Source organism: Vulpes vulpes, chromosome 8 (assembly GCF_048418805.1).
Source record: "Vulpes vulpes isolate BD-2025 chromosome 8, VulVul3, whole genome shotgun sequence".
Taxonomy (NCBI): domain Eukaryota; kingdom Metazoa; phylum Chordata; class Mammalia; order Carnivora; family Canidae; genus Vulpes; species Vulpes vulpes.
Window position 1 is genome coordinate 26,405,446 of NC_132787.1, and position 21,221 is coordinate 26,426,666.

At 35.6% G+C, this 21,221-nt stretch overlaps 1 protein-coding gene across 3 annotated transcripts in view; it reads right to left on the reverse strand.

Annotated features, from left to right (window-relative positions):
- The window catches only part of PDE3A (phosphodiesterase 3A), a 322,412-nt gene that overhangs the window by 271,729 nt on the left and 29,462 nt on the right, over positions 1-21,221 (reverse strand). The gene's annotated exons all lie outside the window — the stretch shown is intronic.

A 21,221-nucleotide genomic window follows, 5' to 3' on the forward strand; every position in this document is an offset into this window, starting at 1 on the left:
TTCATATAGGTCTTCTGATTTAGGACCATTTAGCAAAACCTGCCCGTTTTGATTTTCTCAGAGAGAGGAAGAGACAATATAGTATTCGTAAATAGGATATTCTCTAGTATTTACCTAAGCCTCAATGAAGCCACTGTCATGTCCCTCTGAAAAATGTATATTTTTAGAACATGACTTTGGTGGAAGTAAGTCTTTATTAAATTGCATGAGCTTTTTTCCTGACAGAGAATATTTTCTAAAACAGGACACTGTATATATTATAATTAAAGGTTAACTTTTATTCAAAGCTATTAGTCTAGTATATAACCAAAATTTTATATTAGAATTCCTTCTTCTGATTCTACTTCTAACTACAAAAATAGGCAATTCAGAGGCTAGATTTTCATTTTAATACATGAAACAGCAAGTTAATGCTATCCTAAAATTTAAAAATAAATATACAATAGCTCTATCTAAAAACACAAATGAAGTTGAGACTTTTCAAGTATTGTTATTTGGGAAATTTATACTATTATGTTAGAAAATTTTCATAATATAGTTGGAAGAAGAAAATTATAACTATAATCTAGTCTAAGCCAAATCATCCTAGACTGTCTATTCTCAGAGCTGGGATTCTCCAAATATTTGCCCACTCCTGACTTTATGTTGCTCATTACCAATCTATGTTTTCAGGACTTCAAAGGCCAGCTATTCCAAGGAGCAAGAAGCTAGACAGACATGAAACCTGAATGCCACTCTTAGGAACACACAGTGCTCTGGCCCAGCCACAAAACCAGGCCTCATTTCACCTCTCCCACTTCCTGTTAATAGCAAAGGTTAGAAACAGATTCTGTTCCCAAGCACAAAAGTCAGCATGTCTTTTTTTTTTTTTTTTTATTACCAATAAAACTCAGCAGTGCACACAGGTACAAGTGTTTTACGCTATTTGCTTATTCTATACCAGCATTATAAACCCTTAAGATAGATGGCAGTATAATTGTTAAATTCTACAGATTAACTTGGCTGCAATTAAAGCAAAAAATCTCATAGCCAACAGAATATTCTCACAGTCTTGAGTTGTTATCTAGTGTGAACACAGGATTAAATCTGATAAGACATGCATAAAAACATTAACTAATTTGATCAAAGATCTACTATTATTATGTTTCCTGAAGAGTACAACATTAAAATTGTATTTACACATAGGCAAAATAAATAGAAAAGTCAACTTCTGACAGAAAAATAGAAAAATATACAAATATATGGGCCTAAAAATCAAGGCCAGAATGTTTTAAGGTAGGTAATTCGCCACTTTGACAATCTCTGGTCTAGAAGCACATACAAATTTATCTAAGTATTCTGTTTCATTTTTCATCACTATTATTACTTTACCATTTCAACATCCTCTATTTTATCTCCACCAAACTATATCTCTACTCAAATACCTTTCATGATCAGAAAAAAAAAAAATTTTTTTTTCGCCCTAGTTCTACTATGTGGGACAAAACTGAAGTCTGTCACTCATACCTGCCCTTCTCCTACTCCTGTTAAAGTACAGTCCAAAGGCTTGTCACATTTAGGACATATGAATGAATGGCAAGACATCCCTATTATTGCCTGATAACTTACCTGGAATCTGTCAGCAAAGTGGAATGACCAAACCTTAACCCTGATGTATCCAGAAGTTTATATTTCTATTGATAGACCTGAGGTGTATCCAGTGTGGGGACTTGGTTTAGCATTGTGTAACCAATTTGATGTATGGATTCTGCTCCATACAACATGAAAAGTGGGGCTTATGCTATTTACCTCTGCAGAGCTCTTGAAAACTCCTATAACCAAGCCCTCAACCTCAGGCCTCCTTGACCTTGGAATACAAGAAAAATCGAACCCCCCCAAATTCCACGGTTGGTTAAGGCTCCTAATCCAACCTTTATTCTTGGCCAAGATTCCTGCCACTTGGAATCATCACTGAGTTTTCACTCTTCTTGGATGCTAGTTTATTTCAGGGTTGCCTCAGTCCACATCCTGTCAACCTCAGCATGAAACCCAGACCATTCTCACATGTTAGGAATAATGTAAAACTTGCAAGCAAGCATTCATCAATTGATGAGACTTTAGAGTTTGGAGGATGGAGATATGGAGGATTTACAATCATATTGTAGTTTACTGTCAATAACTGGTGCCCCGGACTTTCTCTTTCCCATTCTCTTCCAAAAGTGGCAAGAAAATTCTAAAATATTCTGTGTTACACAGATATTTTCTCTCCTCTCAAAAGCCCTGGCTCCATCTGCCACCCAAACCCTTGGGAATGGGTAAAATAAGCAGGGTGTTATGTTCTCTTCATACTTGTAACAATATCTAAATATTTTTCCATATTTTTTCTAACAGAAATTTTAGTGATAGCTGTAAAGTCAGTAAAATATTCTTCACCTGACTAAAAAAAAAGTTCCGAAAGCCACCCTCATCCCACTATCTTTGTTCATTAATATTAAATTTTACCAGATGACTGTAATTTAATTTTAAGCAAATTACTTATTAAACATTGTATCTAGTATGAGTGCTCAAAATATAGATATAATAATTATATCTCATTAAATGAAATGAGAACACGTGACTATTTTTTTCAAACATTTTCAAATGCATCCTTGTTATTAAATAACAAATTTCACTTGCTATCAGAAAGATAGGGACATAAAAAAGGTTACCTTCAATGTATAGCTCCTCCCTTTCAATAGCTACCCCAAAGAAGAGGTCAGAGAGCACTTTAAAAACCACTGCTCCAGAATTTTTAAAAGAAATTCTCTTCCAATTTTAATTATTGGATTGTAAACCAACCAAGTACAGAATGCTTAGTTTCTTAATCCATAATCACATATACAGAAATGCATCTGGAAGAAATCATCAGAAATGCAAACAAGGGTTTATATAAATATTTACTTCAGTATTATTTATATTGCCAAAACCCAGAGATAATTGAAAGTCCAACAACAGAGAAATGCTTTAAAAAAAGACACTCATACACAGATTAATATAAAATAATGATCTACAGCAATAAAAGCATATGTGATAAAAGTTTTCATACTTCTAATGTTGTAGAAAATGGTTAGAAAATACTGCTAATTAGAAAAAAAGGAAACAAATCAATATATACACTATGGTTCTAATAGTTTTATAAACTATAAAAGCATTGAAAAAATAATGGGATAAATGGGTAAAATATTATGATGATTATTGCCATTTATTTTTTTCCTTATTGCAGAAGGAATTTAAGCAAATGAATCTTTTTTTTTTTTTTTTTTGCAAATGAATCCTTTTAAAATGTAATTGCATTAAGTAAAATTTAAAGGAAATGGATGGGACAAGCGAATGGTCAGAAAGTAAGAAGAGGAATGCCAAAGTATGACAAGAGATGAGGTTAGTTCTCAAAGCAGACCATCAAAATTTGGGACAAAGGATTGAGTTATATCTGAGTATTAACAGTCAATGCAATCAGTCATATGATGCAGTCCTTAATGCAACAATAACAGTTAACCTTTACTGAGTGCCTGTTATATGCCAAGCTTTGCGCTCAGAAATTAAATGCCATTATATTACTTTATCCTCCCAACAAATCTGGTCTTGGTATTGCCATCATTCCCATTTTAGAGAAGAAATTGAGAAAGTTTGCTGTAAACTCAATGACCAGTGAGAGGAAGTCTGACAGTGGTCATAAGCCAATTTATATTCCAAAGGTCTGTTGTGGGTTTTTTTTTGGGGGGGGGGGGGGGACATGAACAGACATTTCTCTAAAGAAGACAGATGGCCAAGACACATGAAAAGATGCTCAACATTATTGATCATTAGGGAAATGCAAATCAACACTACCATGAAATATGACCTCACACCTGTCAGAACAGCTAAAATCAAAAACTTGAGAAGCAACAAGTGTTAACGAGGATGTGGATGAAAAGGAACTCTTGTGCACTGTTGGTGGGAATGCAAATTAGTCCAGCCACTGTGGAAAATACTATGGAGGTTCCTCAAAAAGTTAAAAATAGAAATATCATATGATACAGTAATTCCACTGCAAGATATTTACCCAAAAGAATACAGAAACACTAATTCGAAAGCATATATGCACCCCTAGGTTTACAGCAGCATTTATTTACAATAGTCAAATTATGGAAGCAGCCCAAGGGCCCATCAATAGATGAATGGATAAAGATGATGTGGTAAGTATACACACACATACACACAACAGAATATTATTCAGCCATAAAAAATGGAATTTTGCCATTTGCAATGACATGGATAGAGCTACAGAGTTTTAATGCTAAGCAAAATAAGTCAGAGAAAGACAAATATCATGCAATTTCACTCATATGTGAAATTTAAGATACAAAACAAATGAACAAAGGAAAAAAAAAAAGACAAACCAAGAAAAAAGACTTACAGAGAACAAACTAGTGATTGCCGGAGGAGAGGCAGGTGATAGGTACATGAAACAGGTGAAGGAGATACGAGTATGATGAGCACTGAGTAAAGTGTAGAACTGTTGAATCACTATATCGGACACCTGAAGCTAATATTCAACACAACTATACTGGAAGTAAAATTTACAACTTTTTTTTTTTTAAGATGTATTTATTTATTTATTTATGATAGACAGACAGAGAGAGAGAGAGGCAGAGACACAGGCAGAGGAATAAGCAGGCTCTATGCCGGGGGTCCGATGTGGGATTCGATCCCGAGACTCCAGGATCGCGCCCTGGGCCAAAGGCAGGCGCTAAACCACTGAGCCACCAGGGATCCCCAAATTTACAACTTTAAAAAGTAAATAAAAATAAAAACCATAAAAAAAGGTCTATTGAGAAAGATCACTTACAGAAAGGCCCTGGGGACCTTTTTGGACTGTCCTGATTCTTTACATGTGAAAACTAGAGAAGCTCAAAAAGCAGAATGGACATAGAGGTCAGGCAGGAATTCAAATTCAAATAGAATTCAACTCAAGGCTCAGCCACCTATTACCTTTTTATAATTTATAATTATTATATTAATAAGTGATAGCATAATTATAGATAACACTTATATTGAAAAGCATGTATGTATTTTCTGTTAAATCATTTAATGTTTATAACAAAAATATAAGATGATATACGTAAATTGCCTGGAATATATAATAAGCATCCTACAAATGTCAGCTTTTATTATCCTACATTTTTCATGTTAAATTGTTTCATAAATCTTTACTATTATTCCTCTTTATAACACCTGTGAGGTAAATGCATACTTCCAGACCTTTAGTAGGGCAATTACAGTGTTTTCATTGCCTAAATGAGCCATAGGACAATCTGAAAGCAGTTCTGGCTGGAACTGGGTGGATGAATGCAGAACCTGCTGGATGTCTCTTCAAATTTAAACAACCCTTGCAAGACAAAGGCCATACTCTTTTAACACTTAATGCCAGAATCTTTATTTATGAATTGCTATCACAGGAAATTAAAAATAAGAGCAGGTTTTTATTTCTCAAACCTAATTATATACCATAATTTTGCTAATATTCTTAAATATATCAGTATCTGAAGATATAATTTGTGGCTTTTTAGTTTCCAAAAAAATCAATTGTAAATATTTAAAGTAAAACAAAAAATAAATATTTTAATATCAGACTTAAAAATGTCCTTTTTATATAACAGTACTTTTGTGTACTGCCAATTTATTTTTTGAAAAAATAAACTGGTTCTAAAAGCTAAAGACTGCCATGTAAATGTCACATAAATAACTGTTAGCTAATGACATATCAAGTACAAAGTTAAATTTAATGTATTTACTCCTAAAGTATCACTGTCCATTTCTGGCATGAATTCTAGTTGCAGAAACAAAGTTTCTCATCTTGTATCCATATTATGTATACTTTGGTTAAGGTTTCCACTATCATTTGTAAAATTTGTATTTGCTTTAATAAAAATAACCAAACTCCTTAATACAGTACATTTATAAGGGAAAAAAATCACAATAGTTTATACTTTGAATATAAAATTAAGAGGGTATATATGTGAATTTAAACATCTCATAGCTATAAAATATATCTATTCCTAAAGGGAGCTTTCCAAAATAAAAGCGCCTACGAATTGCCCACAGTTGTATATTCATACCCATATATGTATGAGGTACTGGAGAAAAGAGTTTTCACATGATCTAAAGAAACTGTCTAAAAAATTTAGATTTAGCTATCAGACATCTCTTCTGATTCTTTCATCATTTCTTAAGGGCTTTAAGAAGCAATGAAGGCATTTGGAGGCTAATAAAGATGCAACTGAAAGACACACCAAGAGAGAATTAAGTTGTTTTATACATTGTGTGCAAGAGGACTCCTAAATTTGGAGGAAAAGCTGTGACTTCAGAAAATTTTATTTATTCTACCATTCCTGGTACACAGTGGCTGCTTAATAAATGTTCTTTTGAATGTTTAATACTGCCCTTAAATTGTGACCACTGAGTCACACATACACATAAGTGCACTCACACATGCAAATAAGGGTTGCTTGCATTTGTGTTTTAAATTTCTGAATTTAATGGAAGTCTGAAGGTCTTTTATTTTTTTTAAGATTTTATTTATTTATTCATGACAGACAGACAGAGACAGAGACATAGGCAGAGGGAGAAGCAGGCTCCCTGCGAGAAGCCAGACACAGGATTCCATCCCAGGACCCCAGGCCCACAACCTGAGCGAAAGGCAGATGCTCAACCACTGAACCACCCAGATGTCCCTATTATTTATTGATGCATTACTTACTCTTCCTTTAACGTTTAAAATGTATTAAATAGCTCTCAGGAACAAGGACCTTAAAGAGAGTTCCTAAAAAAGCAGCTAATTTAGTTGCCAATTATTCAGCATAGAAAAATAGACCCGAAAAGTAGCTTTTTAACATAATTTACACCCCTGATTACCAGATCCTTTAATTCAATGGTGCTAATGTTCACAAGTGAGAATTTTAGTCTAAAAAAAAAAAAGAGAGAGAGAATTTTAGTCTGTTTTAAGTTATTTATTTTTTTTCTGGTCTACCCACGATTTCATGTACACCCACACATCAACTTGGGAAATGTCCCTGCCACTAAAGTTCATAATGCATTATGGATATCACTGAGCCATGGACGCATTCCTTAGAATTAGCAACCTTGTTTTCATTGCTCTGAATAAAACAGCAATAGGGCCCATCATGTGTTAGCTTCAAATCTACCAAACTGACACCATTTGGATCAGAGTTGCCAGAAACAGGTAGATATTACATAATATTATACATGAGGAGGTTAAAACCCACAGAAATTAAATATCACACATGCCAGGTTACAAGCTAGTTGAGTTTGGACTAATACCCCCTTCTGCCTAAACTGACGCCCATATTGCCTTTTTGTGTTCTCAACACTAATATCCCATGAGCTTCACTCACACTGAATTACTAAATCTAAGAGTAATCTGTCAGAATGAGGAATTAAATAAGGAGCCTGAAGACTTTATTCAGAGTAGAATGAGTACTTTATCATAAAATGATCACCCAGTTTTGAAGTAAACTAGGCATAATTACCCCTATGGGAAATTCAATGGATTGTAGTATGGCCATAACTACAATTCAGACACGTTTAATCTGGCAAATTAAGTATCAATGCCAAATGAGAGCCCAAAAAAGAGCGTGGGAAAGCCTGTGGGTTGGGGTAAGGGTTAGGGAAACAGCTGCTATAGGCATGATACAAAAAGAAAGGAAAAAATAGCAAGGGAGAAATTAGCAATAAATAGAACATAACTATCTCTACATTCTGTGGTTTAGAAAGAAGGTCCTTAAATAAAAGATATTTTAGAGTTTTAAAAAATATATATGCTATTAACCTTACCAGCAATACTGTACAATTTGATCTTTAGATCAAAAGGTAATGAATATTTTATAATCAGGATTTTATTAGACTTGACCTACTTTTTACATCTAATAATGGTTCATATTTCTTGTGAGACTCATTTTTTTTTAAATCCACCTTTTACTCTTAAAACTATCAATTACTACCTTCAGTTCAAACCAGAGGAAAAGACAGCTACTAGAAATAGCAATAAGTCAACATAATTGTGTTTCTATTATGTGCAAATATCTGTCCTTGCCTGGAAGAAAAAAGATAAGTGAGTCTCTACCTTTAAAGAATTTATAATCTCAGAAATGTGCACGTTTCATTCATTCAGCAAATATCATCCCTATTTTTTTTCCAGGCACTCAGTTTCTCTGGATTGAATGAATCATTTAACATAAAACAGAAGCTGCCCACAGGTAACCTAGAGTCTAGCCAGAGAGATCAATAAAGACTATGAGATGAAGTACATGATATTCTAAGCACACAGAAATGACAGGTTGAGCAACCAAAGAAAACAATCTAGAGGCAATGTCCAAGGAATTGTCTTATTTGTTAATTTTTTATAAGCAGGGACAATGCAGATATTTAAATTTGATTACATGAGAGAGATTTTAAATTTTGCAAGCACCAAAGGATGCTAAGGATAAACACAGGGGGGAAAAAATCTTACACTCCCACAATTTATAGTTCAATGCAGTTAAAATACTAGTAAAAGGCTGAATTAGATTAAAATAAAACCCAGAGTAGAAAAGTAAACTTTGAGGACTTTCTGTGCCCTGTCTTATTGACTCTAACAGGACCTCATTTGACTCCTCTTTATTCTGACTAAATCAGATTAGATGATATACAGGATATTACTAGTTATATGATTTTATATCTAGTTGTCAGCCCTTAATGCACCTCTGCTCTCTTGCTAGATACTTGTGTTCTCAAGAGTGCTTCTTTTCTACAAACTCCCAAGAAATTGTGTCTACTCCCAAGACCTTATTGGCCTTACTGGCCATCTGTAGACAGAGGATTCCAAAAGGTGTACCTCTACCCCAGGTTTCTGGTCTCATCTACAGTCTCTACCTCAGTTATTTCCTAAACCCTTCCTCGGAGATCTTGTAGACTTCCATGATACATAATAAATACTGTACATACATTAAGGAACACTTTATCAAAGGCTTTCCCCAAACCCATAAGATATAATTCTCTTACTATTCCCTCCCATTACCAATCAATATTCTACATCCCTTTAATCATATTCATATACTTGTAATTACTTAATATAATCCTACTACAGTATAATCCACAAGGGCAGAATGATTCCCTTATTCATCATTTTATGCCTGGCAGAGGATGTTACTGGTGTTTCAATATATTATTACTGTACTAAATTGTATCATAACTGCTTTATACCACATACGTGATATGAACTAATGTATCTACAGATTTTAATCATGTACTCCCCCTCACTCTAATTACAATTTTATTTTTATAGTCAGTATGATATTAGTCAGTGTTACCAGAAAGAAAAGAAATCAGGGCCAAACTGATAAATCCATCCACCTAAGTTGGGGGGAAAAAAGATAGGTAAGAATCATTTCCACCCAGTAATGACCTTGAGCTTAAGCCTCAGAATAGGGCTGGGGGAATTAAGGAAAACCAAGTAGTTCAAAAGAAACAAAAAGCAAAGAGACTGAACAACACCCTTAAAGAGCACCCACATTCCACCTGTGCATGAAGGGTAGCATTCCAAAAGCTATAATAGCAATCTCTGTCCTATTGCCAATATTATGGATTCATGGATGAGGCTTTCTTCCCCTTTTGTGGATATGTATTTAATGACAATTACCTATAGATAATTCAAATACTTCTCATTTTGGAATGATGCTAGGTTAAATACAGATCAAATCAAATAAGATGCCTGTGTGCTTCACAGAAGGTGAAGGAACACCACCAATAATTTTAAGTGTTTTCAAATTTAAAAGCACTTTCAAGTAGATTAAGGGTGGGTGGTTTAGAAATAACAGTGAAATAGAAAATGACAATCAGGGCAGCCCAGGTGGCTCAGCGGTTTAGCGCCGCCTTCAGCCCAGGGCGTGATCCTGGAGACCTGGGATAGAGTCCCATGTCGGGCTCCCTGCATGGAGCCTACTTCTCCCTCTGCGTCTCTCATGAATAAATAAATAAAACATTAAAAAAAAAGAAAAAAGAAAAAAGAAAATGACAATCATGTCATGAAAGCTTTTAAAGCATATCCATAATTCATTCTTTTATTATACTATTAACATAAAAATGTGACTAACACAAGTATTTATTGCCCACTGAATGCATATTTGCTCAACGCTTGCTAACATGGAGCTATAAAAAACAAGCATAAGTTTTCAAAAAACTGAAATCTAATTAGGAAACTACTAACCAGTATGATATAGTCTATTACTATAGGGCTTAAGAGTAAGACTGTAACTAATTGAACCATATATATGTATGTGTGTGTATATACGGATTGTAGTAGTTGTGAAATTTTCATGAAAAAGGTGAGCTACGCTTAATATGTGGTATTTGGACAGATCATGAGAAGTTAAAATTTTCATCTGAGAGGAACTAAAGGCAAAAAGAGGAAGAAACAAGTATAAGCAATACATTTTGCAGAGAAAGTGAAATGACTATCTGATTGAAATGAAACCATTTGGCTAATAATGGGAGTATACAAATAAAAGCACACAGTAATGGGATAATTAAAAGAAAATCTACCTATATTATTAAGAGCTCAAAAATGAGGTAGGAAATCAGGGGGGAATATCAGGTGGGAAAGTGTATTGTTTTTAGCAAGAGGTGGCTATTCAGAGCATCCTGTGGCCCAACCACCCATGGAGCTCCGTGCACAGTAGTCCTCTGGTCTACAGTTAGATGAAAGCTATGTTTTTAAAGATCACTCATGCATTACAGACTATGGTTAGAATCAAGGAGAGAATCTTCAGAGACTTATGAAGACATTATTTCAGGAACTCAGGCACAGTGATAAAGGCTTAGAACCTTGAATATCAAAGAGGGGATAAAGAAAAAAAGTTACAGAATAATGTAAACATAAGAAATGTCAAAATTCTGACACATGCTGCAACACTGATAGACTTGAGGACATTATGCTAAATGAAATATGCCAGTCATAAAAAGTATATGATTCCACTTATATGAGGTACTTAGAGCAGTCAGTTTCATAAATTCAGAAAATAGAATGGTGGCTACCTAGGGCTGGGGCAAGGGGGACTTTGCCCAGGGTGGTGGTGGGAGGTAGGGGGCGTCTTGTTTAATGTGTTTAATGTATCAGTTTCCAAAGTGAAAAGAGTTCTGGAGATGAGATGGTGGTGATGGTTGCCCAACAACATGAATACACTCAATATCACTAAAGTGTGCATCCAAACATGGTTAAGATGATACGTTTTATATTCCACTATACCACAATTGTAAATAATAATTCTTTTTAAATGCCAACACGTCATGTCAAAATGGGATTAAAGGAAGAATGAGAAAAGAATTTCAAACTACTCTTACTTAGACCACTAGCTAAGAAGAGGAAGGAAAGTTGAAATAAAGGAGATCCAGCCTGACAGAGAAGAGTGTCAATTGTCAAATATGTTTGATAGGAACATCTAAATGGAAATGTTTCACAGGCAGCTGGTGACAACAGATAAGGGTTCTATGGATAGAACAGGAAATATGCTGGTTTTTATTTTATTTTAGTGTTACCACTGGCAGGGGGTGGGGGGGGTGGGGATTGGAGTCCACCATCATGCACAATTCTGAGGCCTAGATTTCAACAGAGGTTTTCAAAATATATTGTTATGTTTACCATATTTTTCCCCACATTTTGACATCTCTAAATTGGTTTGGTCAAAAGAGGAGAGCATCTTTTGATGGAAAAAAAAGTGGTTGTAAAAACAGAAACTCACTCAATACAGCTTAGTGCAGGCTTATTCATAGAATGAGGGACAGGAACACAGTGCAGCCCCAGGGAATAAATAGAACCAAAGTCATGTAAGCCCTGAGGCTATTAAGATCCCACCCCCTTTTCCCCCATTCCCCATAGCTGCTTCATTTTTTCTGCAAATTGACTTTCTCTGCTCCTTAGCACCACATAGTTTAGAAAAGTGCTTTACGCCTTTTGGAAAAAAGCTGATTTAAACTCACACTTGGTCCCAATACCAAATTCTGGATCAGAACTGCACTGCTCATCTTGAGTTTAATCTAGAACAGTCAGATAACAGGATTGAGCCAAGCAAGTGTGGCTACAGTAAGTAGAGCCCAATATCCCAAAGGATCACAACTGCATGGTAGGCAAGAGGCAACTTGTTAAGATGTGAAAATCAAGTCAAACAAAGAACAACTAAACTAAAAGGAAATCTTTAACCAGGGAAGAAGACCTAAGAGTCCTAAGAGGCAAATGAGAATGGTCACTATCAGGACGCCTGGGTGGCTCAGTGGTTGAGTGTCTGCCTTCAGCTCAGGTAGTGACCCCAGGGTCCTGGGATCAAGTCCTGCCTCCGGCTCCCCAGAGGGAGTCTGCTTCTCCCTCTGCCTGTGTCTGCCTCTCTTTCTCTCGGTCTCTCATGAATAAATAAATAAATAAATAAATAAAATCTTTTTTAAAAAGAATGTTCACTATCTACCTTCCTTTATTACATAAAGAGAAAATAAATATTAAGAGAAAGGGGTCAGAGTTACAACAGAACACTTTGTGACTCAACCTAACAACCTTCCTGTAGCAATTTTTTTTTTAAGATTTTATTTATTTATTTATGAGAGACAGAGAGAGAGAGAGAGAGAGAGAGAGAGGCAGAGACACAGGCAGAGGGAGAAGCAGGCTCCACACAGGGAGCCCGACCCGGGACTCAATCCAGGGTCTCCAGGATCAGGCCCTGGGCTGAAGCCAGCGCCAAACCACTGAGCCACCGGGGCTGCCCCATAGCAATGTTTTATTAAATATCTTGTAAATGAGATAACCAGTTCATATTATCTCTCAACAAACCTCCAGAGTTGGGGTTTAAATTTTCATTTAATAGAAAACCAAAGCTAAGAAATTCAGTGACTTGTCCCACTTCACACAGTTAATAAGTAGCAGAAGCAGAATTTGCACCAATGTTCATTTGGATCCAAAGCCCTTCTCTTTTTTTCTTCCCTACCTTTACTGATGATTGGCAAATAAAAGTTAAATATATTTAAAATATGCAGCATGTTTTGGTATGTGTATATATTGTGAAATGATTACCATAATCTAATTAATATACCATCTCACACTTGCCATTTCTTTCCCTCCTTCTTTAAAAAAAAAAAAAAATTATTTTAGAGAGAGAACACATGTGACCTGGGGGAGGGAAAGAGGGAAAGCAGAGAGAGAATCTCAAGCAGACTCAGAGCTCAGTGCAGAGCCCAACATGGCACTCCATCTCACAACCCTGAGATCATGACCTGACCCTAACCCAAGAGCTAGACACTCAACCCACTGAGCCACTCAGGTGCCTCTCCCTTCTATTTCTAATACACCACTGTTTTGCATTGGTTTGAATGCGGTGTGCTAGATTTCATTTGAGGTATTCAAGTAGTGGCTAAATAAACATTTGTCATAGAAATAATATAGGAATAATTACTGGGATGGGATGGGAACCTTATCTCACCTCTCTGATGCCCAAATGTAATATTTAACTATATGTTGGTTCAGTAACTTCAGTTTCAAAGTATTCATTACAAGCAAAGATGAATATTCTTCCCATCTATTAAAAATTATTAAAAGTTTTATAATCCTGATAAAGTGTTTTGGGGTTGTTTTCTTGTGGGGTTTGTTTTTGTCTTTGTTTTTGTTTTTTAGAATTTATGTATTTGAGAGAGAGGGAATGAACACAGAGTGGTGGGAGGGGCAGAGGGAGAAGGAGAGAATCTAAACAGACTCCCCACTGAGCACAGAGCCAGACCAGGGCTCCATCCCAGTACCCTCAAGATATCATGACCTGAGCTGAAACCAAGAATCAGACACTTAACTGAGCCACCTAGGCACCCCAATCCTGATGACTTCTAAAAAGAAAATGATGTCTATCACATTAAAATTGTTTGGTTTATTTTTTTAAGGAAAAGAAATCTCTTTATCTTTAAAAAAAATAGAAATAAGAAAAGTAAAGATTTTATTTATTTATTCATGAGAGACACAGAGAGAGAGAGACAGAGACACAGGCAGAGGGAGAAGCAGGCTTCCTGCAAGGAGCCCCACGTGGGACTCAATCCCAGATCCTGGGATCACACCCTGAGCTGAAGGCAGATACTCAACCTCTGAGCCACCCATGCGTCCCTCATTCATCTTTATTATTTAAGATTTTATTTATTTATTTATTCATGATAGACATAGAGAGATAGAGAGGCAGAGATACAGGCAGAGGGAGAAGCAGGCTCCATGCCAGGAGCCCGACGCGGGACTTGATCCCGGGACTCCAGGATCATGCCCTAGGCCAAAGGCAGGCGCTAAACCATTGAGCCACCCAGGGATCCCCCCTCGTTCATCTTTAAAGAAGAAAGCTAGCAATAGTAAATATATTAAAATCTATGAAACATTGTTTTCTAGAAAAAGTTGGAGAAGTGACCACAGTTCGTGAAATAGCTAAAATATTTTTTAAAAGTACAAACTAGGGACACCTGGGTGGCCCAGTATTTTGAGCAACAGACTCTTGATTTCAACTCAGGTCATGACCTTGGGGTCCTAGGATGGAGCCCTGACACGGAGCTCCATGCTCAGCAAACAGTTTCTCTCTTCCTCTCACCCCTGCTCCTGCATGCACTCACTCTCTCTAAAGAAATCTTTTTTAAAAAATTTTTAAAAACTAAAGTACAAACTATTCAAAGAAGAATGTTGCTCGTAGCTTCAAACTGGGTCACTGACTTATAAAACATAACAACCATTAGGACTTCAAATGATGTGGTAAATATTACTTTTAAGCTCTAGATTTCAGGCACATTAGCTGAAGAACCTAGGGAGGGGAGGGGAGGGGAGGAAGAATTCAGGTGGAGATGATGGGGGAAAGGCTGGTGCTCTAGGCTCACCCACATTGCCTTCAAAGCTTCATATTAAGTTGGTTTTCATGTAACCATTCATTAGATTTGCATAGGATTTCACAAGAAACCAATGTTCCATTTGAGAAGGAGGAAAAGGGAGGAATAAGGAAGGGAGAAGGAAGGAAAATATATCCCACTTTTCTAGAACTTTCTAGACCCTTCACTCTCAATGGATTGACATTACACTGAGAAACTATGCAGCAGAAATAATACATATGCACACATAATTAGTGTCATATAGATTTAAATATTTCACGGCATTTAGAGAAGTCTTTTGAAAGACTTGAGAAATGTGTTTAATAAAATGAAAATTATAAGAAAATGGCAATAAATTACATAATAATTCAGAATTATATTTTTTCTTTAAAATTCATTTGTATAGCTTACTGAATACAAACATGGAATATTTGAGAAGAAAAATGTGAATAGGGAAAAATAAGAACAGATGTTACATTAAAATATTTATAAATTCATTTAATCTTTGAAATAAGAAGAATGACCCTTATGAAAAGAAACTCTTTAATGAAAGCTATCTGCAAATTAATGTCAGCTTGAGTCAATTTTCTACAAAGAAAAATGTTGCCCTTAATAATGAGTGTTTTCTCACATCTATAGAGCCAAACAGCAGACCAGAATAACATTATTAAGAATAAAATTTGTTAACCATAATATCAGTTTTTATTTAAGGCAAGTAGGCCCTACACCAATTATTTTATGAAGGGAGACAGACACATGTTTAGATTTTTAAATTTCATCCATACTCTAAGATTCATAAAATATTAAGTTACATATGTGACATTTATAATAAAGTTTTGCTTGTAAGAAAATATGTTTTACGATACCTCAGTACAAGGAGTCTAAAGTATAATGAATTTCCACAAAACAATTAAAATATTTTTTATATACAGTACTTGCTTTTCTTCATACAATTATTTTCAGAGTAAAGATAGTGCTCGACACATGCAAGGCAACAAAGTAATTTTTAAACAGTTATAAGTTTACAAAAACTAAATTGAAACTCTAAACTTAAGCACTCTAAAATCAATTAAATTTTAATTCCAAGAACAGAATCTTTGAATTGTAAGAAACTAGGGAGTACTGCTATATCTTTCTCTACCTATCCAATCTAACAAGTTAGGCTCCATAGTAGAGCACCAATCCTTTCCTTATCTGGGAACCCTGGTAACCAGTGATACTATATAACAATATACCTCATGTTGCTATATTTAGAGCTTTATAGAGGAAGAATACCTTACATGAAGACATGTCAAACTAATTCAATCTCCTGCCTCTACTGCCTTTCTAAAAATTCAACCATTCAAATAGAGTATAACTAGTTAATTGGAACAAAAAGTTTTTAGTGAATACCTACTCTAAAACCAAGTGTGTGTGTGTGTGTGTATGTATATATATATATATATATATATATATGAAAAGGACATAATATTAAGCATCTGCTAAGTGCCTGGCACTTGGTAATGCCATGAACAAAATACCTTAAAATTAAGTAATAACCTTACAAGGTATAAAATGTTATCCCTATTAAACAGATGAAGAAAAAGTCTCAGAGACGCTAAATAACTTCCCATAAGTCACACAGCTGGCAGTCAACATCTGTCTTTTTTTTTTTTTTTAAGATTTTATTTATTTATTCATGAGCGAGAGAGAGAGGCACAGACACAGGCAGAGGGAGAAGCAGGCTCCATGCAGGGAGCCCGACACGAGACTCAATCCAGGATCTCCAGGATCAGGCCCTGGGCTGAAGGTGGTGCTGAACTGTTGAGCCATCGGGGCTGCCTTCAACATCTGTCTTGATGCCAAACTGTGTGTTATATCACTATGATCACTATGACCCCTGATTCAATAGGCCTGAGAAGAAGCGGAGTACCTGGGGGCACTCAGTAGGTTAAGTGTCAGACTCGATTTCAGCTCAGGTCTTGATTTCAGGGTCGTGAGACTGAAGTCCGCGCTGGGTGTGAAGCCTGCTTAAGATTCTCATTCTCTCTCTCCCTCCGGCCCTCCCTCTCCACTGCCCACGTCCCTGGTCTCTCTCTTGCTCTCACCTGCTCTTTAAATAAATAAATTAGGCTGAGAGGAAGCTTAAGATAGGAGGTCTATGATATGGTCATGGGAGTATGACCATACAAAGAGTAAGAAAATGCAAAACTATGAGGTGCTATGTAGGAGGAGTTCAAGTAAATGAGGATAAGTTACACAGGTTCTGAAGGTTTTGCGAAAGAATGGCTCTGGAGACATTCCATGAAAGATGAACAGAATTCTAGGAAGTTGCAGAAGCAAAATTAGGTCATCCCGAGGACTGGAAGAGAAGGAGGTGGGAAGGAACCTGGAGGTTCCCAAGAAATGGGGTGTACCCATCAGAGTACAAATGGGGTGTGCACAAAGAAACCATGAGAGATCTGGATAATCCCTAGAAACAGACTCTCACATATAGAATCACATATAGAATAACAGAATCGACAAAATACATATAACAACAGGAGAGAAAATTGCTGACGGGAACCAGGAAGGATTAATAAGTAGTGCTTTAAGTAGCACGGGTCACACTTCCCACTTCCCTTTCTCCATTTGTTCTTGTCTTTCTTTCACACCAAATTCAAAGCTTTACACAGAAAAGCAGATTCATTCTCTGAATAAAACAGACTGTCAGAGTAAAAACTGGGGAGGAGAAAAAGGAAGCCACCAGAAAACTCTGTATTTGAATCAGCAAGCAGGAGGAAACCGTTAACACTTCTTAGCTATTGCCAGTAGACAAATTCATATTTTAAAAAAGAATTTGCACTAGTTTCTGCCTATCCCCCCCCAAAAAAATTATGAAATACACAGATGCAGATGAACAATGATGTTTAGTAAGTAACCAATAGCAAGAGAAATATGAATCATGGCTCATAAGGAGAAGAATTTGAATATATGCATATAAGGTGACCTGAGGTTGACAGGTCAAAGAGCTAAACCATTAAGGAATGGCTATTTCCATAAAAGAAATGCTGGATTAAAGCCTTTGAGAATAGCTATTTCCAAAATAGAAAGATAAAGCCAAATTATAAAAGCAAAACTAGTAAAAGCTTCTAGGAATGGCTATTTCCATAGGAAAATATTAGATAAAGCCAAATTCAGTTAAATGGTTAGTACTATTCAATATATTTATTTGGTAACCAATAAATCAATTAAAACTTTTTAGTGAGCATCCATCATGTATATAGCACCTTCTTAGGTTCAATTCAGGATAAGGGAAAAATTAAGAGATGTGATTTCTACCTCAAGGAACTTATAGTATTATATTTTTAACTTCAAAATTACCAAAGTTATCTTGTTCCTTATCCATACCTACAATAATATGGCTTTCTATATAAATGTGATTTGATTAAGTCCAGGACCACTAGTTTCTAATAGGATGCAGCTCCAAAACTATAACTAAATCACTTTTGCCAAAACTTAACTCAGTAAAAAAAAGGAAAAGTAATATTTCCCCCTGAAATAATTATAAACCTAATGAACTTATTAAAATAAAGATTAAAATATTGCTGAAGATTAAGAAAATAACACATTCCTATTAATATAGCATATGATTTCTCTATTTCAGTTTCTCCCCAAATTCTAACATTAGAATGTTCAAAAACTGACCTACATTCTTCTGTCTTTTAAATCATTCTTTTTCAGGAATCTGGCCAAATGATGTCACTTTACATATGCAAACTTACCTGCCAAAAACAGAAATTCCTGGAAAAGCCTTTGAAAGGATATAATTCGTTAGGAAGTTCAAGTAGAAAGCTAAAGACTAAACTTTGACTAAATTGTTAAGTTTCAGAGTTAGAAAATTTAAATAAAAATTAGAATGCCTACCACGTATCCAGTCTCCCTTAAAATGATTTATCTAGATATCTAGATACCACTACATATAATTACATATATGTATATATAACAGAGATTAAATTTGATTGTCCTGAAATATTAAAATTGATAATTCTCATACTTATTTATTTTTAAATATTATTTATTTATTTATTCATTAGAGACAGAGAGAGAGAGGCAGAGACATAGGCAGAGGGAGAAGCAGGCTCCCCCCTGGAGAGCCTGATGTGGGACTGGTCCTGGGACTCCAGGATCACACCCTGAGCCAAAGGCAGATGCTCAACCACTGAGCCACCTAGGCATCCATATTTTATCTAAAGCTCAGATTTGAAATAGCTTCAAAACAAAAATGACAAAGTGATATTTTCTGTCTTACAAAAAAAGACAATTTAGGATGTCATGCTTTGAAATCTCCTTCTCCATCACAGATTACTATTTTGAGCATTCTGATGTTAAGTGTCTATTTCCTTTAAGAAGCAATTCCAACAAAACTCTTCTATTTGTAACACAGTTGTAAATTCAACTCCTAAATGATAAACGCAATTGTGGTCACAAATCCTAAACCCTGTCCTATGTAGAAAAGATGTACTGTCACCCTCAGGCCTCCACGTATAGCTCAAAGACTAAAACTGTGAATAAATAGGACTAATAACTAAGCATGTGTGGTTGAGTGCTCTCCCTGCAAGCTAACACTTCTCCGTTGCAGCAGAATCAAAGGTATCTGCTAGACACTTTGGACAGCTCACTATAAAGGAGGGAAAAAAAAAAAAAAGTTTAAAGAGGCACACAGTATAATATAGAAGCCTGGAAGAATGAGCCATTCAGCACCAGGAAAATATCTCTAAACATTTTAATGGTCTCTGAGGATGTTATTGTACTGCTGCATTTTAAAATAATTCAAGTTGATAATGAAGACCTTGAATGAGGAAGAAAAAATTAAAATCAGTGTGCACTATGAATGCATCCACACACTAAAAAAAAGTAAAATAAATTCAGTTACCAACTGAACAGCAACAATAAAAATCCTTCCTTAAGGAGAGAGAAAAAGAAGACATTATATGCAAGTAGGAGTTATACATTATTTCTTTATTCCAGTATGACTTTCTTTCAACAAATAATTCTCATTAAGACTTTCTTTTTTAGTTTTAAATATAATCTTTACTGGCACCCAAGGTTGCATCCCCCAGAAACCAGATACTGACCCAGAGCACCACATTATAAAGTGTTTAACTCTGACACCTCAGTTAGGACCAGATCAACATAAATCAGTGCCTCTGAAGAGTTATTCTCTTATAACTACCACACAGACCTATTTTTCAAACCAGCATCAGAAAGTAATTTTGACAATACTGCAGAAATAAAGAAAAAAATAGAATTTCCATTTTATAAAAAGAAAAAAGCTTGTGAATGATTGGCTCAAAAATTTTTAATGTGTTTATAATAGAAATCATAAATCTCTATTATTAAATTTCTTCCATATATTTAGAACAATAAAATATGTTTCAAAATCACTACATTTAAAAATACCAATGTCTGGAGGCACCTGGGTGGCTCAGTTGGTTAAGTGGCTAACTTTTGGTTTCTGCTCAGGTTATGGTCATAAGATTGAGCCCTTCATGGGGCTCATGCTGGGCAGGAAGTCTGCTTGAGATTTCACCTTTCCTCTGCTTTTCCCTACCCACACCCCCACTCGTTCATTCATGCATTCTTCCCTCCCCCCCTTTCTCTAATAAATAATCTTTAAAAAAATTACCAAAATCTGGGTCTCACTTCAGACCACTGGATCAGAATCTTTGGTGGAGGGTGGGTTAGGCTTAGTAAGTGATTTTGTATTTAATTCCCTGAAAGTGAATCCAAGGCACAAATAGGGTTCAAAACCCTTAATTGCCCCGGAGGTTCTTTTAGCTCCATACTGCTTAACTTGGAAGTTCCATCTTGTGATTCTTCCAGGAGCAGAACTGCCTGTAAAACCCCAGACATTTTCTGAACCTATCTCCATAAACTTGCAATTGCTATCCACAAAATGGAGATAACCACTCAATCCTACACTATTGCTGTCCAGTTTAATGAGGAAATGTACACTTCATATATTCTCTGAATTACCAAGCAGTACCTAAGTTATGATAATACCTCATTTACTCAAAAACATTTGTTGACCATCTCCATGGCACTAAGATAAACAATGTGGGGCACAGGAAAGTTTGGCCAATTATACATAGACCTCGCCCTCACAACCATCAAAGACCTCTCTCTTACTTCTAAAAATATTCACAATCCAAGGTTAAAAAATATATAATTGTTATAAGAGAATAATAGATACAGATGCTAAGGAATTCAGAGGAAGGAGAAAGAACTGCCAGTTTGGATGATCAGAAAATGCATCATGAAGCAGGTGGAAGATGGGTAAATGTCTT